Raw genomic sequence first — 19905 nt, 5'->3', positions numbered from 1 at the left:
AACTAGCCTTAAACATTGGAATGAGGACTTTCCCGGTAAAGCGGGAAGTTACTTTAAGTAACTTGTCTAAAGATTTCTTTCTTTTTTTTTCCACTTAAAGACTCATAAAACCTCTCCCAGGTCATTCCTGGTATGGACAATTATCCAGGGATCAATCAGGAAATGCAGGAGGAGAGGGGTGGGGGTGGGGGAGAGGGGAGGTTAGATCAGATCCCACAGAGAGGAGATGCCCCTCCCAGGAGCCACACACTGGGCTGTGGCTTCTGGCATCCAGCTCTCCTGTTCTCAGGCCCATTCCATCTGTGGAGTTTTCCAAAAAAAAACAATGGTGGAAGGGCCATGGAGGACACCTAGACCTTCCAGAATAGACAGGGGGAGCAGAGTCACCATGCTGGCCCTGGGTTTTGGGACAGACCTGCAGTGGAGACCACAGGCTTCTGAGAAGCCAGTTTCGAAATAAAGGCAGTATGCGCTGGAATACCCGATTCTAGCGAGTTCTTCATCATAGACATGTAATTTACATAGTTCTCACCACGAAATTCTGTGTTCCCAACACGCTACATGAATGACGGCTTCAACACACATTAATTTCTGAGATGTGAACAAGTGTAGAGCCGCTCTTTCATCCAGCATAATGGGCATGGCTACACCTAAGAACACTTACCAAGATTTCTCAGCAAGAGCCAATTTCGAAATAAAGGCAGTTTGTGCAGGAAAAGCCTGTTGGAGTGAGGGTTTCCCCATATACATGTAAGTTATATAGTTCCCCTCACCATGAAACACTGTTCCCAACATGCTACATGCATGAAGGCTTCGACACACATTCAGTTCTAAGATGTAAGCATGTGGAGAGCCGCTCTTTCATTCAGCACAAAAGGCATGGTTACACCCAGGAAGATTTACCCAGATTTCTCAGCTGCTTCCTTCAGCCAGATTCAAAATAAAGGCAGTTTGTGCTGGGAAAGCCTGTTGGAGCATGTTCAGAGCTGTTTCAGGCTCTGTCCCAGCTGGAGGGTGCAAAGCCCAACCTCCAGAAAGAGGGACCAGGACCCCACCGGCCAGGTGGTGTTGCCTTTGTAGGGGAACAGTGATCTTTGGGTAAGATATTTTGCGGCTCTCTCTAAAAACTGCTTTGACTTAAGTTTGCATCCTAGTCACCAGTTCCAGGACAACAGAAAAGGCATACCCTACATCCCTTTGCACTCAACTCTTCCCAAAAGAGCAAATATTTGTCCATGAAAATACCAGCTGCTCTTCTAAAGTCCACTAAATACCCAGCAGTGTGGGCGGTGCACTCTTGATCAGGGACAGGAGGAGAGGGAACAGCGGTCCTCCGGCAGGCTTGGCCTGGTGTGGCAGCTGCGCTGTGGGTGCGTGGTGGGGAGGGAATGCAGGGAATCCTGTTTGAGGGGCCTCTGTGCACGCCTGCATTATAGTCTGAGGTTTCATACAAAGGCTCCAGGCATCCTAACTGGTCAGATACAGCCCCCACCCTTGGGCTGGAACCACCAGGAGATAAGTACCTGTAACAGAGACAGTGCCTGGTGTGGGGAGAGGTCATGGGACACTCAGGGGGCAGGGGTGGTGGTGCTGGGGAAGGCAGGGGATGCAGTGAAGGGTGGAGGGAGCAGGGTCCTTTGCTTGGGGGTGCGAGTTCTTTGGGAGACCACAGGGCATGGCAAACATCATCCCCACCCTATAACCCAAATTCCTAGCCCCGCCAACACAGGGGCTGCTCTGCACCCTCTCAACGTGGCTCTCCTGTAAGACCGCACCCAACCAGGCATCTGGCACCCTGCCCTACCTCCCCTCTTGGGACAGATCCCGTCTTCTTGGAAACTGCCTAGCAGGGCGTATTCAAGGCCGGCAGCCGGCCTGGCGGATCTGCACTTCAGGTGCCCTTCCTGGCCAGCCGTGCCTGCCTGGGCTCAGTCCTCTATCTTGCCCACCGGTAGCCTGGGTCCACTTCCGGTGCAAGCGGAGGCCGCGGAGCCCAGGCTGAGCCCCGCACACAGACAGGTGAGGGTGCCCCCGCCCCGCTGCCCCGCCGCCCCGCCCACTGTTGGCAGCATTGCCCCAGCCTCCGGCCGGTGCCACCTGCAGCTGAGGACCTCCGCGCGGCCCCGCCCGCCCCGGCCCCGCCCAGCTGCCCCATAAGCCTCCCCCCACCCCCGTCCTGGCCATGCCCTGGCTCCCATTGGCTCCGAAAGTTCTGCCCTCGCACGTCTAGCCTCGGGAGGACGCAGACGCAAGCGCTAGGGGAGGGCCCCGCGGCGTTGCCATGGATGCAGACGCCGCGCTCCTCGCGGGCCGGCGTGCGCTTCTGGGGCAGGCAGCGGGCTCCGGAAGTGTGCAGCTGCCCAGGACCATGGCGGTGTTTGCTGCTGGGGATGGGGGCTTGCTTGGCCGGGCCACTAGTTCTGGCCGCGTCAGTCGGCGGCCGACATCCTTTCTGGGGCGGCGTCTCACAGACGGTAAACGTACGGCCGCGCCGTTGGCGGGGCCAGTGGACATGGACCGGGGTGGGATCCGGGTTGGTGTGGCGGCCGGGGAGGGCTGTGGTGCCGGGGAGCGGGATGGGGCGGGGGGGACAGGGCTGGGGCACAGCCTCCGGCTTTCCTCCCCCTCGGGCTCTGGGGCTTGGACCGCGAGTCCGGGTAGCCCTGCGTGGCCGCGGCCTCCCAGAACCCCTGGGAAGGGCAGGTGGAGGTCACGTCTTTTATGAAGCGGGGCCTTACCCGGGTTTTGAAGAGCCCCAGAATCAGATGTTGGAATAGGGTGGTTTATCAGCCTTGTATATCAGCAGGGAAATTTCAGTTCCATCCAGATGTTGGCTCCTTCGATAAAACTCAGGAATAAGACAAGGGTCAGTGTCAATTAGCAGTTATCTAGGGCTTGACTCAAAATAGACTGTGCGGGGTGTAGAGATGGTAGATGGGCCCTCCCTTTCAAGGTTGGTAGTCTTCTGGGATTAGAGGCCTCAGTTGAGGATTACATCCTCATCTGCAGTAATGGAGGTTGTGGAAAACATTAACACAGAGAAGGGAGGGGTGTTGCTGCGGTAACTCATTAAAGAAGCCAGGACACTTGCCTGGCTCTTGTGTAGGAGAGTCTCGCCTAGGGTAGGGCAGCAGTTATCAAAGTGAGTCCGAGGCCCCTGAGATGCAAGACTATTTTCGTAGAAAGGCCGGGAAGTCACCTGCCTTTTGCACACTCTTGCACTCCCGAGTTTCCTATGGGGTTTTCCAGGGAAAACCTAGTCTGTGATATCACAAAACATATAATGTAGAGGCAGATAGAATTAAGCTCTCACCAGTCCAAAAGAGATTTTCAGAAATTAAAATCACTGCTATTCCTCTCATTAATGATTTTTGTTTAGAAAAATATACTTATTTTTTGCTTAAGAGTATTAATGGTATCATGTAGTAGGTTGTTATTATTTTTAAGTGAACTCATAAGCATTTTTTAAAGTTCTTATTTAACTTCTAACACAGGAACTATTGATAGATTTAACCCACATAAACAGCAGCCTTTTGAAGTCCTCAGTATTTAAGAGTGTACAGGGGTCTTTAGGCCAAGAAGTTTGAGAGCCCCTGGAGAACGGGTGCTCAGGTACTAGTCAGGTGCTTAGCGTTGATAGACAGATGCCAAGATGTCTTCTGCATGTGCTCCCAGACTCGAAATAATTGGCCACACAGAGATTGGTGGGCAGTGCCTCCACTATACAAACCAGAAGCTGCTGAACGTGTCTTGAGTCTAGGCCATGTGCTGTGCAGAGTTTCCCACTGTATCTGTTCTATCTAAGCCGGGATTCCTGTGCAGAGACCTGGCCCTGAAGACTAGCTCTCCTTTGCTCCCTGCCAGGTACCTTCTGTGTTATGTCAACCCTTCGGAGGGCTTCAGCCTCCGTAGGGGCGTCTGTATCCACATCGCCTTCCTCCTGAAGACCCTGCTGAAAATGGAAGAGTCGGTGCTGGTGATACCCCCTTGGGGCCGCCTCTACCATTGGCAGAGCCTGGACATCCACCAGGTCCGGATTCCCTGGTCTGACTTTTTTGATCTCTCAAGTCCCAACAGAAACATCCCTGACATCATTGCAGGTGAGATGGTGATCGTTTAACTGGGGCCAGACGGTTTTTGTTCTGGTTCCGATGTGAACATCGGGCCGTCTTGCTTCGGGCTTGTCAGTCTGCTTAGGGGCCGTGCTCATGTTTCCTGCACTGCAGGTAAATTTGGTCTTTCCACAGTTTTTCCCAGGAAATATATCTGAAGTGTATGAGCTCTGTGTTCCCTCCCCTCTGAAAACCCTGGCCTTCTGGTGAGATGGAGCGGTGACAAGGAGGCCACTGCCACAGAGGCCTTGTCCCAGCAGGACTCGCTCCCTGGGCAATAAGGGCCATTCTTACCTGAAGGAAAACACGACGGGTGTGTACCATGGGTCACGTGCTGGAGAAGGTATATAACCTCTCATTCAGTATAATTTGGTCCTGCTCAAGCTTCCCATTTTGCTTTTTGTAGGAGGTAACTGTTGAAGATTTTCTTTGAATACAGCTATTTAGAGCTTATCTTTTTTTAAATTGAAATGTGGTTGATTTACAATGTTTTGTTAGTTTCAGATATACAGCTGTTTTCTTAGTTTCAGGTATACAGCATAATGATTCAGTTGTACATATACATAGTCTATTCTTTTTCAGGTTCTTTTCCATTATAGGTTGCAAGATACTGAACATTTTCCCTGTGTTCTACAGTGAATCCTTGCTGTTTGTCTCTTTTACATATAGTAGTTTGTAATTGTTAATCCCAAACTCCTAAGTTTGTTTTCTAAGTCTGTGAGTCTGTTTTTGTTCTGTAAATAAGTTTATTTGTATCTTTTTTAAAAATTCCACATATAAGTGATATCATATGATACTTGTCTTTCTCTGTCTGAGTTATTTCACTTTAGTGTGATAATCTCCAAGTCCGTCCATGTTGCTGTAAATGGCATTATTTTGTTCTTTGTTACAACTGAGTAATATTCTTTTATATCTAAATACTACATCTTTATCCAGTCATTTGTCAGTGGGCGTTTAGGTTGCTTCTATGTCTTGGTCATTGAAAACAATGATGCTGTGAACATTGGGGTGCAGGTATCTTTTGAAATTAAGGTTCCCTCTGGATATTTGCCCAGGAGTGTAATTGCTGGATCAAATGATAAGTCTTTATTTAGTCTTTTGAGGAATCTCTATACTGTTTTCCACATTGGCTTCACCAAACTACATTCCCAGCAATAATGTAGGAGTGTTCCCTTTTCTCCAAGACTCTCCAGCATTTATGGTGAGTGGATGTTTGAATGGTGGCCATTCTGAGTAGTGTGAGATGATAAGTTATTGGAGTTTTGATTTGCATTTCTCTGAGTATTAGTGATATTGTGCCTTTTTTTCATATGACTATTGGCCATTTGTATATCTTCATTGGAGAATTGCTTGTTTAGTTGTTCTGCCCATTTTTGTATTGGGTTGTTTTTTTTTTCTTATTAAGTTGTATGAACTATTTTTATAGTCTACAAGTTAAGCCATGTTCAGTCTCATTTTTTGCAAATATTTTCTCCCAATCCATAGGTTGTCTTTTCGTTTTGCTTATAGTTTTTATTGATTTGAAAAAGCTGATAGGTGTAACTACGTCCCATTTGCTTATTTTGGCTTTTATTTCTGTTGCTTGGGTGGATTGCCCTAGGAAAACACTGCTGAGATATATGTCAAATAATGTTTTGCCTATGTTTTCTTCTGAGAGTTTTATAGCATCTTGTCTAATGTTTAAGTATTTAAGCCATTTAGAGTTTGTTTCTTTTTGGTTTTTTTTTAACTCTATTATATGCTTTCGATTTGTGGTTACCCTATTTTTCAAGTATATAAACCCATTACTATATCTATTTCCTTTAGACTGGTAATCACATAGGCTCCAACACACCCTAAGAATGAGAAAAAAGAAAAAGAAAGAGAAAAAAGTCTATCTTTTCTTGCTACCGTCTCCCTTTCCCACATTGTTGTATTTTGATGTACTTTTTCTTTTTTACATCTTCATGTTTATTGTCTTGTAACTCGTTATTTCATTTCCAACTATGGTTTTCCCATTTCTATAGCATCCTGCTTCCTTTCTGTTTAGAGTAGAACCTTTTAATGTCTCTGTTTGGTTCCATAATGCTGAATTATCTGCCCAACCCCCTCCCCTCTGAGCCTCTGAATACTCAGTCCAGGGAAGCCAAACCATCCTAGCCTTCATCGGTCCTGGGATGCAATCTTCAGAGTGGGAAAAAAAATCATTAAAAAATAATATTCTGTGTGTTGCTTTCTACCCTTGCCCAGAGAGTGAGAATTACCTCTGAAGGCGGAGGAAGAAAGATGGGGGCGAGGGGCACAAAGTCTTTTCTCCTTTTGCTACTGAAAAAATGATTTCTTTTGTAATTTGTGATGATGCCCTTTAAATTGGTAAGATCGAGATTCCACAGCTTCAGCGCCTGTGAATAACCAGCTGGGAGAAAGCTCTCCAGGGCCCCTGCAGTGGAAAAGGCAGCCCCTCTGAGCACCTGTTGTTCTGTATTCTTCCTGCCTCCACATGGGTTCGCTAGGAACCATGCAGGATGATGCAGTTCCCCGAGGTGGAGGACTGGGAGACACCTGCTGGGTGGCGAGCCACAGGAGCCCACACTTGAAGGACAAAGTGAAGAGTAGTGGGGCAGGCGTAGGAACAGAGGATGGTTGAGACCCAGGATAGTGTCCTGGAGTCCAGCAGGCGAGGCTGGTGGGGCAGATGGGGCCCTGGTGAATGGGCAGTCCTTGAGGGATCTGAAGCAAAGATATGAACCAAAATACTGGATTCGTTTGGGGGTACAACGCCCCCTGGAGGCCGCTGGGCAGTGCAGCTAGCCCAGGAGGAGCGGGCACTTCCCCAAAGTTGGGTTGACAGGTCACAACCAACTCACTGGGAACCGAGAGGTACAGAGATATTGTTAACTTTTTGTCCCTCTTCCTGAAAAAAAATTGCTTCCTGTTGAATAGCCTGTGTAGTTAGTGAGAATTAAAGACATGAAATAACATTTCCTCAAAAGTAATCCATTGTGCAGTTGTTAATAAGGGTCAAATGCAAACTTGAATAGATTAAGTCAAACAGTTATCATCATATTCTAAAATCTTTTAAAATAAAAATTCTTGCTGTCTTTGTTCTTCATTTCAGGGTTCACTTGGTGATAATAATAGTAACAAAAGCAACAGTAAACCTTTAAAAAATTCTGTCCTGCTGTTCCAGGAACTCTGTGTTCATGACAAACCAATGGGGTGGCACTTTACAGGAAGGACAGTCATTAATCACACAGCTAGTAAATGGCAGAGCTGGGACTTAAACCCAAGCTGTCTGGCCCCAGAGCCCCCTCTCAGGCCCTTCAGTGCAGCTCATCATTTGGCATGCCCAACACAGGCCAGAATTAAAGAGCAGCATGACCTTGGCCAAGGCAGCTTCACCGCTTGGCCTCTGTTTCCTCATCTGTAGAATGGGGGTGTGGGCAGTGAACTCTGTGAGCTCAGTGGTCACTTCCTCCAGCTCTGCTATTCTACTGCTTTGAGTTAATTTAAGAAGTATCTGAGCCTCTGAATGGCCCACCCATTGGCTGGCTCTTTGCTAGGCCCTGGTTCACGGAGAAAAGTAAGATCAGCCTGCTTCTCCGAGGAGCCTGTGTCCCTCCACGGCAAACGGCTGTGAGGCCCAGGCTCCCTCGCTGGCATTCGGGGACTGGGCAGGAATGTCTGATAGAAGATGGAGTCATAGCCCCTCCTGGAAGAGTGGTGGCCACAGAGCTATCAGGAGCGGGAGCCTCTGTCCAGGCTGCTGAGAGGGGGGCCCTCATGAGGCCAGTAGCCCCCGAAACTAAGCCCTCAGGACAAAGATCCAGCCATTCCTAAATGTCACAACAGAGCCAGTCCATCCTCATCACTGTGCCCCTGTGCTCCTTTGTCCTGGGGCCTCTCTTCCCCCTACAACCAGAAGACTCTTCTCCGTCTCTTCTCTGAGTGTCCCCTCACTTCACCCGTGGTCCCTGCTTCCTGGGCCAACATCTCTGGAGTTGACGCTTTGCCCCCTCACACCCTCCGTTTGATCAGGAGCCTGGGTTGACCTCCTTGTGCTCACTTTCCTCTATGAGGTGATTTCTCCTCCGCTCTTGGGAGCACCTGGAAAACCCAGTCCATTCCTAGCAGTGCCTGCCACCCTGGCCTCCCTGCTTAACTGCCTCAGTCAGGAGCAGCTGGACCACCAGCTCTGTGTTGCCTCACCGCCTACCATTAAGACGTCAAATTTTATTCTCCCTCCACCACCCAGTATGGTCATTGTAGGGTCTTCTTCTCCGTCAGACTGAGCCAGCAACCCCTCATTCACCCTACCCCCGGGCTCATACCCAGGCATGCCTCCACCCCAGGTCCAGCCTCTCTCCTTTATGTGCCCAACTCTAGCCATCCAGCTGCTTCTCCACCAGCCTCCTTGGCCCTCCTTCACCCTCACTGGGGCATCATGCACTGGCTCCTCTGCTTTCCTGCCTGTCCACGTTCCTCTTACTTCCACTTCCCCACCTTCCAGCTCTGAATCCACAGTCAGCACTCTCTTTATGACAAACAAATCCCCCTTGACCCTTGATCTTTCCAGTTCCTCACCAGGACGACTTCCATCTCAGTTCACCCAGCTCTATTTGTTCTGAGCCTGCAGGCAGCAGGCTCTCCCAGCACAGATTTCTAAGACCTCAAATCAATGCCCAGCATGTTGCCACTGCCAGGCAATCCTCCAGGATTTCTCTAGTGAGCACATTTCCCCACTTGCCACACTGTGCTGGCAACATTCTCTGCTCTCTGCACACCTGTAAGCTTCCCTCTGTCTCTTCCCTGACTCCCAGCAGATGGCCTTGCCTCCTGCTTCAGAGAGAATGACATGTTACTGGAAAGGAACTCGCTCACCTGCAGCAAATCTGCTCAGCTCACCTTTTATCTGTCCCTCTCCCACCTGGACTCTAGCTGTAGTTGTTCTTAATTTAGTGAGTTTAGTTGACATATATATACACACAGTTAAAAGCATAGCACACTATAGGCTACCTTCTTGGGCTTACTTTTTCAATTTAACATAGAGTGTATGATGCATCCACTTCGTTGCATGTACCTGCAGTTCATTTGTTTTAACTGATCTTAAATGTTGTGTGTGTGAAAGTAACACAAGGCAAGTGTAAGCCAGGATTCAGGATGCTGGTTACTTCCTGTGAGAAGAAGCCAAGGGCAGGATAGGACACAGTATGTCACTGTCAATAGTCCTATTTTGGTGCTGGATGATAGGTTCACAACTGTTTCTTATAATATTAATTTTAATACATAAATACTTCTGACAGGCACCTAAGGTGAGAATATGTCATGAACCAAGATATACAATGGATAATCTTACATCATTATTGTTATGTAATCTTGTTATAAAATATATTAATCATAATCCTACATTGTTATGTGTTATATATTATATAGATGCATGAATTATATATTATGCATATAAATAACTACATATGTATTATATACTATCTGATAATAAATAAACAACATAACATGCTAGTATATCTACTATTATGTATTATTTAATAAATATTATACTATATCCTGTTATACGACATGGCACCTAATCTTTAATCAAAAAAAATTATTTCACTATATGTAATGGTAATTAATAAAATTAAATGAAAAAGCCCGCAGCTTTTAACGCCAAAACCGCTCCAGCTGTCACTGTCTATTTTCTTCCCTTTCATGGTGGAGGTCCTCACGGTGCTATCTGTTCCCCTTTCATCTCGTTATCCTGAACCTTCCTCCCCCTTTCATCCCATGCTGCCTTCTGCCCCGTGGTCCCTCTAGTCACCAGCGGCCTCTGGGGCACTGATTTCCGGGCAGTGCCTCAGGCCCAAGCTCACCTGGGTGTCCGCCGCCTCTGCCACCGCTGGTGGGGACGGGGCAGGGGGCAGAGTGCACCTCTTGTCCTGGAACAGAACAAAGCACAGATTCCGTGACCAGCAGCAGGTGTGGCCGGGAACTGCAGGACTGGGGGGAGAGCCAGGCTGTCTGCGTCCAGACCTGGAGCACTTGGAGTGTGAAGAAACCCAGGCCTCACTGCCCCTGAAGTGAGGAAAACACCCTCAGTTGGGTTAAAGTGCTTATGACCTAGGTCTGTTGGCTGGAAAGGACAAAGGGGTCCCTAAGGGGAGGGCAGTTGATGTTCCAGGCCCCACCAAGGCCCTAAGGGCTGGCGGGGTAGCAGGCTGGACGCTCCACTGGACCCAGTGCCCCCTCGGGGGTGGGGCCTTCCAGAACAAGCCGAAAGCCCTCGGTCTCTGGGGGGAACGCGGCAATGTGGGAGCATCCCTGCAGTGAGTCAAATGACGTCAGGGACTGTGGGATCCATTTGTATGGCCACATCGAGCCTCAGCAGAAGCCACAGCAGGAGTGGATTCCTATCTCTCCAGCTGTCATCCTCGTGTCTGAGTGCCAGGCTTCAGACCCGATCCCCTGGGGCGCTAGGACAGTTATACACCGAGGCGGCTCTGGGAGGCCTCAAGAGGGCGGTACTGGCCTTTACTGCCGACACTATTACACAAAGATCAAACAATCCATCGATGGGAAGAAAATAAGCACCATGGTCACATCTGGACCGCAAGCTTAGATGTGGTATATGGGTGACATTTATCGACAATCCGGCGAGGATCTGGTCAGAGCTAGAAGCCAGGGCAGCAAACCGGTAGTGACACTAAGGAACATCGTGGTGCAGAGGCTGGACTGGGGGTCTGCAGGCTCCTCCCAGGAGGAGCCTCAGTGTTTGGGAAGTGGCTAACGTGCCTGCTTCGTGTCACTAGCAAATGATGCCAAATGCGGAAAATCAGCTATAATCCTGAGCCGGGTCAGCCCTAGGTGATGTGAAAAAGGCTCCTACAAGAGGGGGCGCCAGACGGATAGTGAACCAACCAACAGGCTGATGAGTTTCTGGCCTGTGTTTATCGTGCTTTCGTAGCCAAGAATGAGGAGAGAGTTGAATGGCTCACCATGAAGATTTTAACAACTTAAGAGAGTTCCGTGTCTCACTGCATTTCAGTGTCACCCGGAGGAATTCAGGAGGTGTTTAGACCCAGAAGGGACTAACGGCCTCTTGGTTCCTCATCAACCTGGCAAACCCACCAGCCCTCTATGGCCAGACCTTGGTAAGTGCCTTCCCTTGTTCTAACAAAACCCTTTCCACTCACGCCTGTGGTATGCTTTTATTTTTGTTTAATTAATGGGAATGAAGATACCTTACATCCTCTTCAGACCTTTCCTTAGGCCTTCTGCCCTTAGACCCCGGCAAGGGGGCCCGCTGCCCTGGGTCCTGCACTGACACTTCCTCTGGCCACGCCCTCGATGGGGTGGAGTCAGCAGGGCCAAGGGGACAGGGTCACTGGCTCCATCCCGTGCTCTAGAAACCCAGGACCCCAGATGCCCTGCCTCAGCAGCCCCTGACCCATTCCTAGTGCCTGCACCAGCTCTCTTAGAAGTTCAGATTCCCAGGACTCACAGAGAGGCCGAAGGTCAGCTGTATGCACGGAGGGTATGAGCACATCCCGTATGTGAATTCTGAGTGTCCCTCTGTGCACATCCAAGGCCCCTTGTGGCAAGGGATGGACCCAGCATTGGGAAGAAAAGGGTCAGGCTAGTGGTCAGAGACTGGGAATCAGCTTTCCCCACACACTCACTTTCTTTGCCGGACTCCCCTGTGTCTGGGAATTCTAATTTTGAACCTGGTCTTCCTCCTTATAATGAACGTATATTTGTAAAGGCAGGACTTTAGAACCTGGTGCACTTAACATGTTTACATGTATAGGATGTGAGCTCCCAGGTATGCTTTGGCCCTGCACTTCCAAAGGTCTAGAGCAGTTATATTGGCTTTACTGAGACTGTAATTGGTAAACACCATCTCCAGAGAGGAGGGCTCCTGCTTCACGCTCCAAAGTCAGGATCTTCTGAGTGGATAAAACAATGGACACTGTGACCCTCAATTGTAAATTGATTTAGAATAACGCCAAAGTGTGTAAGACGTGTGTGTGTGCACGCGCGCACCTGGGAACGTGTGTGGTACATGACTTTGTGTTTGTGTGTGCTCACGTGCACCTGGGGATATATGTGGTTCTGTATGTTATGTGTGTGTGTGCGCCTGAGGATGTGTGTGGTTGTGTGTATGAGTGTGTGGGTGGTACACGACTCCATGTGTGTGTGCCCGTGGGGATGTATGTGGACCAGAGCCAGTGTGTCTGCATGTGTGTTTGTGTGTACGTGCATGCATTACTTTTAATAGTAGAAGCTGTCCTTTAGAAATACGAAGTAGTAAAAATTGTATGATGTCCTTTGCTGTATAAATCAAAATTAAAATAATTTTCAATCACCAGAAATTTAGTCCCCCTCAGATTCTGGTTTTTTTCCATATTGATTATGTCCTCATTTTACTGATGAGGAAACTGTAGCTTAGAGATGTTAACTGACTCAACCAAGGGCATGGAGCTCACACGCCCAGGGCCAGGACCCAGTCCAAGCCGCGCTGCTCCAAAGGCCTGGAGCCCTGCTCACGATCACGTGTGGCCTCTTGGCGGGGAACAGATTCTGATGGGCTGTGGCCAGCGTGCAGGCTGCCCGAGCCGGGGACTCGGGAAGCTGGGTTGAGAGTACCAGACAGCAGACAAGAGTGAAGGGCTGCTCAGAAGTCAGATAGGTTCCTAGGTCTTGGATGAGGAAGGAGGCTCACTGCTCATCCTTGATCCCTTTGCTGGTGGCCAAAAGGGTCCAAGGCCCACGAGAGCACTTCTGGGAGCTGCCTGCCAACACCTGGAAAAGGACTGCTCAGGACTGGCTCTGCAGTAGGAGCAGAGGAAGGAAATGTCGCCTCCTGGTGGACATTCTTGGTGATGGCAGTAGGAGGCCTAGGAGCCTTGGTACCGAGGTGGCAAGGCAAGGTCCTAGTGGATGATCGTTTCCACGTGTCTTAAAAATCATTGCTTCATATATTTTATCCATTTTGTGGTTTATTTTAGGGTGGTAAATATGTTCAGTGTTACTCCATATTACCTGGATTAATTAATTTTTTATTGTTAATTTTCTCTTCAGTGATTTGGAAGCTATATTTCCTCTTAATGAAAATTCTCTCTAAATCTTTATAAATCATCTCTAAGTTCATAACTATATGTAATTGGACTAGTATTCCTATAAGAGTCTCAAAAATGAAATAATCTATTAGATGCTGTTCCTCAATAATGATAAATTTAGCATATTTTACCTCTCTGCTGTTCCAAATTGTGTGTGTGTATGTCTGTGTGTTTGTGTGCTCCAGTTACTACTTTTTAGACAGTTACTTTAAGTTTGTTACATTAACAAAGAAAATATACGTATATACATCTTGGATTTCATTGCTCACTACCACTATTTAATCCCATGTCTTTCCCACTTTTGAGTTATTTTCTTATTGGGATTTCCCAATCAACTGGACACATGATTGACTAATTGTTATTGAGCGGTGGACTTGGAACACTTACATATCTATATGCAGATTTATGTTCTCCTCATCAACAACTCTCAGAGTGTTGTTGATGGCCCAAGCCTTGTTTTAAATTAAGGCATTGTTTTTCATCACAAAAAAAAAAAATTTAAGGTGCTGTCTTTTTATGGCTGGCTAGTCTTTTATGGTGAATGGATATTAATAGAGATTTCCTTAACCTTCCTCCTTCTTTTTGCCATAACTCGAATTCACTGAGAAGCATGTTTTTACCATTTCTCAGATGGACTTCAACTTTGACTTCTGCTTTAAACCATCACCCCACTCTTTTTCTCCATGCTTATTCCTGAAAAAGTGAGCTCTCTATCGGTTTATGGTGGTTCCCGTCAAAGATGCATGACTCCCTGTCCAAAGTTCCAAAGGAAGAGAAAAGGAAAGATTCCTGTTTCTGGTGGTTACATTTTGTCAGGTTAGAGATCTAGTTATCTGCGTGGCTGCGGTGGAATGTGCAATATCTTGGCTCAGACTTTCCTTTTACTGGCTTACTAGGGGAACCGCATTAGCTGGGGTCACAGCGCTGTGGCCGTTGTCAGGATCCTGGGACTGAGGCTGCCCCACTCCCTCCATGTTATTTTGATCTTGCAAACTGAGTCCCAGCTATGTGAACCCTGCACCTGGTGGCCAGGATCGCCCCACACGTGACGTGTACCCAGTTCCTTGGCGTCCCTCACTGCTATCAGCTAGTTCCAGTAAGAGTACGTGATGGCTTCCACTACTGTCCTTCCTCCATCCTCTCCAGGCAGGCCCTCATTTCCCACTAGTTGGCCCTAAGCCTTCTCTCCTGCGCTACATACGCTGACGGAATTCCTCAGGGTTTCCAGCAGGTAGATGGGTCTCTTCTATGTTTGGACCCCTTCAGTGCTTGCAGTGAAAATTTAGGATGTGGGAAGGAGGAGCTTGGGGATTCTCCGTATCTAGGGGCTCCCATTCCAGCAGATTCAACTAACAGTGGATTGAAAATATTGTTGAAAAAACAGAAAGTTTCAAAAAGCAACACTTGAATTTGCCATACACTGGCAACTACTTACATAGCATTCATGTTGTATTAGATACCATGAGTAATCTAGAGATAATTTAAAGTACACAGGAGGACATAGTGAAAGAGAAAGTGACAACAAATATATGTGTATATTCATGTATAACTGAAAACTTGTGCTGTATGCTGGAATTTGTTACAACTTTGCAAAATGACTATAACTCAATTAAAAAAAGTTTGTATATATAAAAAAAAGTAGATGGGAGGATGTACATGAGTCCCATGCAAGTCCTATGTCATTTTATACAAGAGGCGCCAGCATCCATGGATGTTGACTTCAGGGTGAGTCCTGGAACCAGTGCCCCATGGTTACCAAGGGATTACTGGAAGTCCAGGCTCCTTATCCCAGCCTGCCATGTCCCCACATGGTCTGACTCCTACCTGTACCACACTTCCCTTGTCACTCTCCTCCAGCCCTGGCAGACTGCCCTCTGATTCTTGAACAGGCCACACTCACTGCGCATCATGTCTGGCCCTTAGAAATACCCGTTACTTTCTGAGCATGGCTCTGCTTTCACAAGATGGGCTGCATTGTCACTAGAGAAGACAGTGTGGAGGTTCCTTTAAAAACTGAAAATGGACTTAACTCATGATCCAGCCTTCACACTCCTGGGCATATGTCAGAAGAAAACTCTAATTCAAAATTCACATGCACCTCAGTGCTCACAGCAGCAGTATTAGCCAGGACATGGCAACAACCCAAATGTCCATTGACAGCTGACTGGATAAAGAAATAGTAGTATATTTATACAATGGAATACTACTCAGCCATGAAAAAACAAATAATGTCATTTGCAGCAACATGGATGGACGTAGAGATGGTCATTCTAAGTGAAGTAAGCCAGAAAAAGAGAAAAATGCCATATGATATCACTTATATGTGGAATCAAAAAAAGACACAAATGAACTTAACTGCAGAAGAGAAACAGACCCACAGACTTAGAGAAACAAACTTACGGTTCACAGGGATAGAATGGGATGGGAAGGGATAAATATGGGGATTCGAAAAGTGCCCCTCTTGTGGAGTGATGGAAATGTTAGCTATCTTGATCGTGGTGATGGTTTTCTGGGTGTAGACATTTATCAAATTCATCAAATAGTACATGTGATATATGTGTATTTTATTGTACATGAATTATACCACAATAAAGGTGCCCTTAAAAAAAAACAGGAAAACGGTGGCATTTTGTCTTACGATTTTATGTGTCTTAAGTGAGTGGGTCTTCAAGATTCTGGTCTGCCATATTTTCTGAACCAGAAGTGCCCTCCTTCCCTTTTCTTTGGTAAACTGTCAGTGGGTTGCATTTATTCCCGTGGCTTCAACTGCTCTCTGTCCACTGATTAACTGTCAAATCTTTTCCAGCATGTACATCTCAGTTCAGTCCCAGAAATATACTTCTAATTGACAAGTAGACATTCCCATTTGATTAGCCCATAAAAATCTCACGCTCTGTTTGTCTGGATTTACACTCGCTCAGAACTAGTTTTACTTTTTCAAACAATGGCATCACTATCCCATCCCTTTTCTGTGCCAAACATCTGGGAGTTTTCCTTTACTTTTCCACTCCCTCACCCCCGTCAGTACTATAATTCTATTCCTTAATCTCCCCCAACTATGTCCCTGCTTCTTGCTTCTCACTGCATTAATTCACACCCCTTGCTAGTCCCTCCAGTGCTGTTCTTTAGAGTGAACAATCCACTTTGCTCACTTTTAATGACTAATCTGTGTCACTCTCCTCCTTAAAACCCCAAAGAATTCCCCGCTGCGTGTGTGAGGAAGTCCATGCTCCCTGATTTAACGTCACACCTTCTCATCACCTAGTTGCTGCTTTTTTTCAGCCTCAGCTTCCGTTAGTTCCCCACAGCCTCTAGCCTCACTGACCTTCCTTCCCTAAGTGCAAAGTGCTCTTAGACACGACCAGACCTCTGCACGAGACACAGAAGCTGCGGAGTATCCAGTCCCCACCACACATTCTCCTGGTCTAGAGATTTGCTGGAATCCGTCAGATGTCAGTGCAGAAAGCATTTCCTCTCTGACACCTTCCCTACCTTCTAGAACACAGCCCCAGGCAGTGCAAGAGCCCCTCTGAACATATAGTATATATGATGCAAAGTGACTCTTACCTCATTGTTTTGAAAATCTATTTAAATTTGTATCTTCCACGACACACTGTGATCTCCTTGAGGGATGGGGGGCTGTATGGTATTTGTCTAGACAGCTAATGTCTGGCACAGACCCCGGGCCATCGGAAACAGTCTGCTGACTCATCAAGAAGAATTGTCTTTGCGACGTAAGAAAGACTACATGCTCTCTGATCTTACACCATCCTGCAAGGGTCAAAATAATTTCACATAGAACTACAGAGGCAAAATATGTGCATTCTTTTCCTCTTTATGAGCCCGAGATCATAGGCATCCTGGAACGGATATGTCACTCAAAGCTGTCTGTCCCCTAGGCTGTCACGCCCCGCTTCAACATATTGTTTAGAAGTTGTAGGGATACGTGTACATCACCCCGTCTTAGAGCAAACGGTGCTTCAGCCTGACCAAGTTTAATGTCCATATAAAAATCAGAAATCTTCCAAACTGAAGCCTGAAGAAACATTTCCCTTTTCTCCTTCCAGTCTGTCTGCCATCTGCATCCCACATCCTCACTGCTCATCTGTGTCAGGCCACCTTCTATCTAGAAACATTTCCGGTGGGACACTTGGATAAGAACTAATTACAGCAGTAATGAAACTGGTCCCATGAACGTAGGCTCTGCACAAAATGGATGCTTTGAACGGAGGCCTCAGCCGTGGCCTGCAGGGTCTGTTCACGTTTTCTGCCTGGCTTCCCTGCAGATGTTGTGCAGAAAATCAAGCCTGCAGTTAAAGTCATAGAAGGCCCAAGAAATCCAGAAAAATGCAGTGAGATTCATCTCCTTGGGAATATTTTAGAAAACCATCCACTAATAGGAAGAAGAGATTTAAGAGTTTCGTTTCAGGGCAGTTATTGTCCAACTGCAGGTGGGTCAGTTTGTCATTGTTGCTCGCTAGTTGGCTTTCTGCTGCTTCTAACACGCTGCTTTTAAGAGAAGTGGTCTGAGTCGGCCCTCAGAGCAGAAAGGTGAGCTGGGCCTGGAGACAGCCACGCTCCTCTGCTGTGTAGTACCCTGCTGAGAAGGAAGGGATGGCCCAGGATTTCCTCTGACTCTCTCCCTCAGTTATAAACTCTATGAAGGGAAAATGGAACAAAAGTCTTAATTCAATATGGTATTGCCAAAGTATAAAAATAATTGTCTTTGGAGGGGATGGTATATTTCAAGGGGTAGAGTACGTGCTGGATTCAATTTGCGGTACCTCAATGTTGAAAAAAAATAAGAAAAAGTCTTTAAAAAAAAGAAAAATAACAAAGAATAAAAGAGATCTCAAACAACCCCAGTTTAAAAAGAAAAAAAGTCTTTTAAAAATAGTAGTCAGCTAGGTCTTTTGCTAGATTAGGTGTTTGGGATTAACAGGTACACACTACTATGTATAAAATAAATAACCAACTCCCAGGTCCTTAATAAATTAGTTCAATGTGAATCCTTTTACTTTTTTCCCCTAAGAAACCCGTGGAAGCCTCTGAAATTCTCATCTTATAAAAGAATTCATTTAAAGGTGGTTTCAAAGTTACTGGTTAAAACAATTATTTGTGGTTCCATGAATATAGGTCTAGTAAGAAAGACAGACAGTAAACCAGTAAGCAAATAAATATATGATGTACTGCCAGGTACTAATAATTGCCACAAAGAAACATAAAGCATATTAGGAGAGAAAATGTTTTAATAGGAAATATGTGCGTGCTATTTTAAATAATCTGGTCAGATAAGTCCTCTCTGAGGGTAAATAATTTGAACAAAATCTTGAATAAAGCAAAAGAATAAGCCACGTAGGTAACAGACAAGAAAAGCCTCCCAGGCTGGAAGAAGTGTAAGTACGAGACTTGGAGTTACAAACACAGCTGTCCTGGTGGGGACCATCGGGGCGGTGAAGATGGGCTGGAGCAGAACGGTGAGAGCTGAGGCTGCAGAGATGGGTGAGGGCCTTGATAGGGAATCTGGATATCCTTCTGAATATAATGGAAAATCATGAAAGTATTTTGCAAAGCGGAAAAACTTGATCTGATTCATACTTTAATAAGACCGTTGTGGGTAAAGTATGGGGAATAAGCAATGGATGCAGGGCAGGGTAAGCTGATGGGAAGCCAGTGGGAAGAGTGCTGCTGACCTGGAGAGAGACGCCGAGGTTGGGCTGGGATGATGGCGGGAGATGGGCTGAAAGGGGGACACGATTTGACAGCAACGGTCACAGGCCTTAGTGCTCGAGTTGGACACAGACACAGAGTGGTACAGGGTGATGGGTATGTGATATTTGGGGATGAGCCACAGTTTTTGTGCAGAGACCTGACAGGAGAATAAAGTGGGGACGTTGACGTCGGTAAGAAGGGTTGGTGGGTGTTGAATTCCCCCTAGAGTCGCGTCTCTGTATCTCTGGAGATGACGTCAGCAGAGCAGGAATGGGTGTTCCTACTTCTGCAGAGAATTGCGTGTCCTCCTCATCGACTAATTCTAGAGGCCGACCTGCCCATCCAATTGCAACATCTTGAATGCTTCTTTCTATCCAGGAGGAGATTTCCAACTAAGATGCCAATCAAAAATTCCCGTGTCCAGATTTAGAGCTGTGTGCCTTTGGGATGACCTCAGAGCTGCCTCCACAGAGACTCGGTGTGCTCTCTCTCCCTCAGAGAAGACAGTTACCTTCAGTCCGCTGGGTCTCAGCAGAGAAGATTTCACAAATAGCCCCTCTCAGGCCCTGGGGACCAACCTCCCGCTTGGCCGAGCTCTGAAAATGAGAACGAGTTCCGGGCAAAGGGCCTTCTCCAGGGGGCCATCTGGCAGATTACATGAGGACAGTGTACAAAAGGGTGAGAGGGTTGATAGTATAAATGCGTTTTAATTTTTGCTCTGAAACTGACTCTGTCCTTCCGTTTTGTTAAGCAAGTGTTCTTAGGCCAGACATGATTCTCCTTTTTTCTTTCTATTTGATCATCCAAAAGGTTTAGATAGGGGATTTGTTTTAGGGTAAGAATCTTTAAAAAAAAAAACCTTGCAAATAGCGTCTTGTTAGGCATTTTGACAAGTGAATTCTCCCAGCAGTATTGAACCCCCTTGTTCCTCCAGGGGTTCTCCAAAGGTATACATGTTCCAAATCTGACCCAAAATTAATGAGCCTTTT

The sequence above is a fragment of the Vicugna pacos genome, chromosome 31 (assembly GCF_048564905.1).
Source record: "Vicugna pacos chromosome 31, VicPac4, whole genome shotgun sequence".
Lineage (NCBI taxonomy): Eukaryota > Metazoa > Chordata > Mammalia > Artiodactyla > Camelidae > Vicugna > Vicugna pacos.
This window is presented reverse-complemented; position numbering follows the sequence as displayed.